Source organism: Elephantulus edwardii, unplaced genomic scaffold (assembly GCF_000299155.1).
Source record: "Elephantulus edwardii isolate Elephantulus edwardi_28Jun2011 unplaced genomic scaffold, EleEdw1.0 scaffold00369, whole genome shotgun sequence".
In the NCBI taxonomy this organism is placed as follows: domain Eukaryota; kingdom Metazoa; phylum Chordata; class Mammalia; order Macroscelidea; family Macroscelididae; genus Elephantulus; species Elephantulus edwardii.
This window is the reverse complement of record NW_006400119.1, coordinates 1468676-1475003: the sequence shown is the minus strand read 5'-3', so window position 1 is coordinate 1475003 and position 6328 is coordinate 1468676. Positions and strand designations below refer to the sequence as shown.

Below are 6328 nucleotides of genomic sequence, written 5' to 3'. Positions count from 1 at the left end.
TGGGAAGAAACCAAACAATGAGAAATCATTTAGCATTTAAAGGTGTAGGAAAATCAAACCTGCACCCTGACATAGAATAACCCTATCTACAGTCTTATGTTTAACTAGGTGCTTCTAAGATTTTTTTTTAGAACCATGGTCTTGAGCTAGTCTCCTAAGTATGTGCAATGTCTCATACAGTGACTAAATGAATGATCTTAATAAGGGGCAAAAGAAATGCAGTTTCTTCATCAGGACTTGAATTAGCACTCTAGGAAGCTGCTTGATATCACAGAATAAATAATGCCAATCAACCCTAGAATCCTTTGTAATGGATTCAATCTTAAATACTGGTGGAGGGACCTGATCTCCATAACCCTACCTTTCCTCTCATATCTATAAGATAATAATGAATAAATATGATGTCCTTTTGTAATCAACAATAAAATAATAGAAAACTAATATCTATGCAGTAGGCAATGGATTTTTCCTTAAACATCCTGTGATGGTTTGAAATCAACACTTAACCTCTTTAAGCAAAAAGGACTCTTTTGCAACTAATAGAATAATCTGTTGTACCTTTCCTGATTTTAAAACCATGCAGGATTCCCGTGCTCTGTTCATATCACAGTTTCTTGGTTAAGTGTTCATGTAAAGTAATATGTATTTTCCTTTAAGAGGAAAATGGTATCTAGTTGATACAATAAAGATATAAAAAATGTTCATTTGCATTCTTATTAATACTCATACTTTTTTTGTTATTTTAATGAAACTTTAGAGAAAAGTTATATTTTCATTATTATTACACATTTTTCTTTCTACCTCACCCTCCTCGTTTCCCTCAGTTAACTTCTTTTTTAAAAAGTATTCTTTCATTGTTGTACAATTTCCCCTCCTCCCCTCCCCAGTCCACTTTTCAATGTACCTCTTATTCTGGACTGTTGTCATACAAACAATGCCTAATCATATATTCCTTTTAAACAGTTCTTTCCTTCATTTGTTCTAATGCAGTGTTCACAATCTGTCACCTAGTTTCCTAGTTTCCTCCCAACACTCGATTTCAGTTCTGTTTTATAACAGTGGTGTTACACAGTACTTATCTTTTTATGACTGAGATATTTCACTCAGCATAATGTCCTCCAGAGACACCCATGTTATGTAATGTTTTATGAGTGTCTTTTATTCAGTGCTGTGTAGTATTCCATTGTGTGGACATACCATAGTTTTTCTATCCATTCATTTGTTGATGGGCACTTGATACGTTTCCATCTCTGCTATTGTGAACAATGCAGCAATAAAAATGGGTGTGCTATATCCATTATCTTCTGTCTTCTTTATGGCTGACTCCTTGGTCAGGAGAAAGTTGATGAAGACATAATGGTGAAGCTTGTTTTTCCTAACGTGTTCTTCTGGGGGTACTTGGGCTGCTTTTGGAGTCTCAGTATCTTAGGTAATTGGAAGGTAGGTTATGTGCAAATCATTTTTTTTTGTTTTTGTGACTGTGGATGCCTTTTAGGACTGACTTCTAACACCTTTGCTTTGGCTTAGATTTTGGTAGGGGCAGAGCTTCCGTCTTCACCTTTGGCACCACCTTTGTACAAAGATTCATTCGTATACATTTGGTATTAGATTATTAATTTCAATTGATCAATGCTATTTATTACTACATCTGATTAAATCATCACTGTACCTTGCCTTTCCCTTCACCTTACCCTTCTATCTACTCACCTCTGCTCTCCTTTCCCTCATTTCTCATCCTTATCAGTCCTCCACTATTTTTTTTTTTATTTTTCTGATCTTTTATTACAAGATAGCAGCAGCAGTGATGGGGATGGAGATGGTGACAAAGGTGGGGTAGAAATGCTCATTTGTTCCTCAGGTAGATCTTGGGGATCTGCCAACCTTCAGGGGCTTCCTTTAGGCCAGCCTTCAGCCAAATACGCCGTAGATCTCTCTCGAATTTTATCTGCTTCCGTTTCAGGCGACCTTCGCGGATCTTTCGCCGCAGGAAGCGAGTCCTCTTGACCAGCTTTCTGTACCTGTGGTGGTTCATCTTCCAACGGCGGATCTTTAGCATTTTTTTTACACTGTATCTGGGGCACATCTGAGACCTCATTACTCCCCTGCTCAGTCCCCTCCTCTGAGTGGCCAGGTGGACACTTATAGAGCTGGGTAGCAGTCACTGTTCCTGGAGCCTCAGCACCAAGAGTGGGGAGGAGGCAGCGAGCAGTTAGCCAGCTTTCCAGGGGGCTGATGGACATCTTCCGGGGAACCAACACCTCGTCCAGGTCCAGCTGGGTCCCCCTGCCAGGTAGCAAGATAGCCCCACTTGGGCTCTCTGGATCCATGCTGTAGTGGAGCCTGCAGGCAGCGGTACCAGGTAGCCTTGAGACAGGCCAGGGCAGACCTCGGCCTCCCTGTGAAGCAGCCCTGACCAGCTGAGAAGTCAGACGCCCCAAGAACATTGTCTGTGGGTGGTGACGGCTTCAGGTGCTTAGAAAAGCATTTGGCTGGTGCGCACGAATCCTCCACTATTGTTTCTATCAGTGTGCAAAACTTTGTTTAGCACTCTGGCTGCACTTTTTCAAAGACATACCTGTTTGTTCTTTTCATAGTCTGTGGGGTATCGAATACTCCAACACTCAGCACATAAGGCATTAATTCTTCTTCTATCATCCTTTTTCATTGTCCAGTTCTCAGATTCAATGCAAGTGATTGACAATACCATGGCCTGAATCAAGTGCACTTTATCCTCAAACTGACATAATTGCTTCTCAAGAATCTACAAACTTTCCTGGTGCGATATGTCTCCTGACATGACTGCTGGCACCAAGAACTGTGGACCCAAGTAAGATGAAGTTGTTGACAATTTCAATCTTTTCTCCATCTATCATGATGTTGCTTATTGTTCCAGTGGTGGGAATTTTTGTTTTCTTGACATTGAGATGCAATCCATATTGAAGGCTGTATTCTTTGATCTTCTCTAGCTACTCACTTTCAGCAAGCAAGATTTTGTCTTCTTTATATCATACCTTATTGATAAATCTTCCTCCAATCTTGTTGCTTTATTCTTCTTCATAGAGTCCAGCTTCTTGAATAATTTGCTCAGCATATAGATCTGGAGAAAGAATACAACCTTTTCTTAATTTTAAACCATATAGCGTTCCCTTCCTTTGTTCACACAACAGTCTCTTGGTCTGGGTATAGGTATAGGCTTCGATATATGAGCAGCATTATCCACAAAGAGAGCAAAAGATCACTACAAAGATAGAGAAAAAATAAAAAACCAAAACGGATGTCAGAAGAGACCCTGGAAATTGCACTAGAGCATTGAAAAGTCAAAAGAAAGGGAAGAGATGTTGAAATAAAAGAGCCAAACAGAAGATTTCAAAAAGCAGCCAGAGAAGATAATGCAAAATATTATAATAGAACATGCAGAAAATTGAAATTGGAATTGGAGAATAAAAAGGGAAGAACTCACTTGGCATTTCCCAAGCTGAAAGGACTCGGGGGCGGGAATCCAAGCTTCTAGACGCAATATTGAGAGACGCTATGGACAAAATATTGAATGACCCAGGAAGCATCAAAAGAAGATAGAGGGAATACATAGAATCATTGTACCCGAAAGAATTGGCCAACATTGAACTATACCAGGAAGTACCATATAATCAGAAGCTAGTCGTAATGAAGGAAGAAGTTCACGTTGCCCTGTAGGCATTGGCAAAAAACTAAGGTACCAGGAATCAATAGGATTCTGATTGATGTGTTTCAACTAACAGATGCAGCCTTGGATGTGCTCACTAGTCTATACCAAGAAATTTGGAGGAGAGCTTCCTGGCTGGCTAACTGGAAGAGATTCATTTTTTTTCTCATTCCCAAGAAAGGTGCTCCAATAGAATATGAAAATTATTGAGCAATATCATTATTATCACACACAAGCAAAATATTACTGAAGAGAATTTAAAAATGGCTAGAACAGTACATAGAGAACTTCAAGAAGTTCAAACTGAATTTAGAAGAGGCTGTGACACCAGGAATACCATTGCTGATGTCAGATGGATCCTCGCTGAAAGCAAAGACTAACAGGAGAATGTTTATTTGTATTTTATTCCCTAAGCAAAGACATGTGACAGTGTGGATCATAACAAATGGTGGCTAACATTGAGAAGAATGGGAATCCCAGAACACTTTCTTGTTTTCATGCAAGACTTAAAATTATGTCAGGGGATATTTTTGCTTTAGGATTTAGAATAATCTCAGGGTAATAGTTTCAATAAATTCCTCCAGGAAATCTGAAGACCATGAGAACGTTTGGTTCTGTATTTTCTCCTTCTTGATCAGGATTCTTCATGGAATCATTGATTAAAATGTTCAGTAGTTGTAACTGTGCATCTTTTAGTCCTTGCAGTATAACAACAAAAGAGGCAGTTGTTCATGGAGGCTGTTAGCCACATTCCATGTCTTCTAATTCTACCTATCTTTCCTTTGTTGCTCCAGGTTGACTGCTGCATAGGGCTTCTAAAGCTGTAAATATTTGGTTTGCTTGCTGGTTATTTTGAGAGCTGAAAACTCTTTATGAAGCAGACTACTTCATCTTTTTTCCATGGTGGGTTCAATCTGCCTAATTTTTGGTTAGCAGCTGCTTCCTCAATTCCAATTATTGTTCTTAAGTGCCAGAGAGTCAACTATGACTCACAGTGACTTTACGAACAAATGGGTATGAACCGTGCCCTTTCCTGTGCCATCGTCATCATCTCTGACACACTTGAGTCCACCTTTATAGTCATTGTGTCTATGTATCTCAGTGAGGATCTTTCCTTCCTTCACTGACCCTCCGCCTTTCCAAGCAGGGTGTCCTTTTCTGAGAACTGACCTCTCCTAACAACATGTCCAAAGTACGTGAGACAAAGTCTCACTATGCTTGCTTCCAAGGAGTAGCCTGCTACACCTTTTTCGAGACACACTTGCTTGGTTTTTTTGGCAGTCTATTGGATGGGAAAGTCTGCGGTTAGGGACCTCTCCAAAATACTCAAGAACAGCAGTGTCTTTCTGGAGATTAAGGTCCACCTGATACAGGCCATGTTTTTTGCAATCACTTGTTACGCACCAGAGAGTTGGAGAATTGACGCCTTTGAGCTGTGGTGCTGGAGAAGAGTATTGAATGTACCATGGACTGCCAAGAAAACAAACAGATTCATCGTAGAGAGGATTAAATCAGGCTGCTCCTTGGAGGCAAGGATTCTGGGGCTTCGTCTGACATACTTTGGACATGTTGTAAGGAGAGGCAGGTCTTTAGAGAGGGACATCATGCTTGGTAGAGTAGAGGGACAGCGCAGGAGGGGAAGACCCTCTATGAGGTGGATTGATTTAGTGACTGGGGTACTCGGGATGGGTGTGTCAGAGGCAATGAGATTGGCACAGGATAGAGCACGGTTTAGGGCTGTTGTACATAGGGTCGCTATGAGTCGCAAACGACTCGACAGCACATAACAACAACAACTTTGGATACTCATCATTTTTCTCCAATACCACAACTCAAAGGTATCATTTCTTCATCTATCATTCTTGTTCATTGTCCAATTTTTATCTACATAGCAAGCAATTAAAAAAAAACATGGTTTAGATCAGCAGCACCTTAGTCTTCAAATTTTTAAATTTTTTGCACTTGAGACAACTGCACACAGTATTGTGAAATATAACATTGATAGTCTTTTTAGTAGAATATTAAAATCAATAATCTATGTTAATACTACATGTAATTTTTTAGAAGAAAACTAGAAAAACCTTTAGGATAAGAAAGTAATGCCATCCCTTACCTTCCTCCTAACCACTAATTCTTGAAAATGTTCAGAGGGATGCAGCTATCTAAACTTTTCTTCAGAACAACAGTGACATCGTGTGGCAAATTCTTATAACTGTTGTTAGAGTCATTGCCAGAACCTGCTTCCCTGGGTTTCCAAGGCTATAAATTACATAGGCGTTCTTAAGTGCAGGCAAGGTGACTACAGCTTATAACAATTCTGTGAACAACAGATCTGAACCTTGTTCTATCCTGTGCCATTCTCACAGTCTGTCATAATCAAGCCTATTGTGTTAGCCACTGTGTTGATCTATATTGTTGTGGGTCTTTCTTTTTTGACCCTTCTTTCTCTCCAAAGATTGGTTTCTTCTGTAAATATGGCCCAAAGTAAGTACGATGACACATCTTTGCTTCTAAGGAGCACTCTGTTTGCACAAATCAGTCACTCAAGGCAGATTTGTTTGTACTTGGGTATTTTTAATATTTTCTTACACCACAATTCAAAGGTGTTAAGTCTTCTTTGATATTTCCACTTTATTGTCCAATTTT

At 39.6% G+C, this 6328-nt stretch overlaps 1 pseudogene; it reads right to left on the bottom strand.

Moving 5' to 3' along the window:
* Positions 1-1843: 1843 nt before the first annotated feature.
* On the bottom strand, positions 1844-2447 carry LOC102860370 (annotated as a pseudogene).
* Between the last annotated feature and the right edge of the window lie 3881 nt (positions 2448-6328).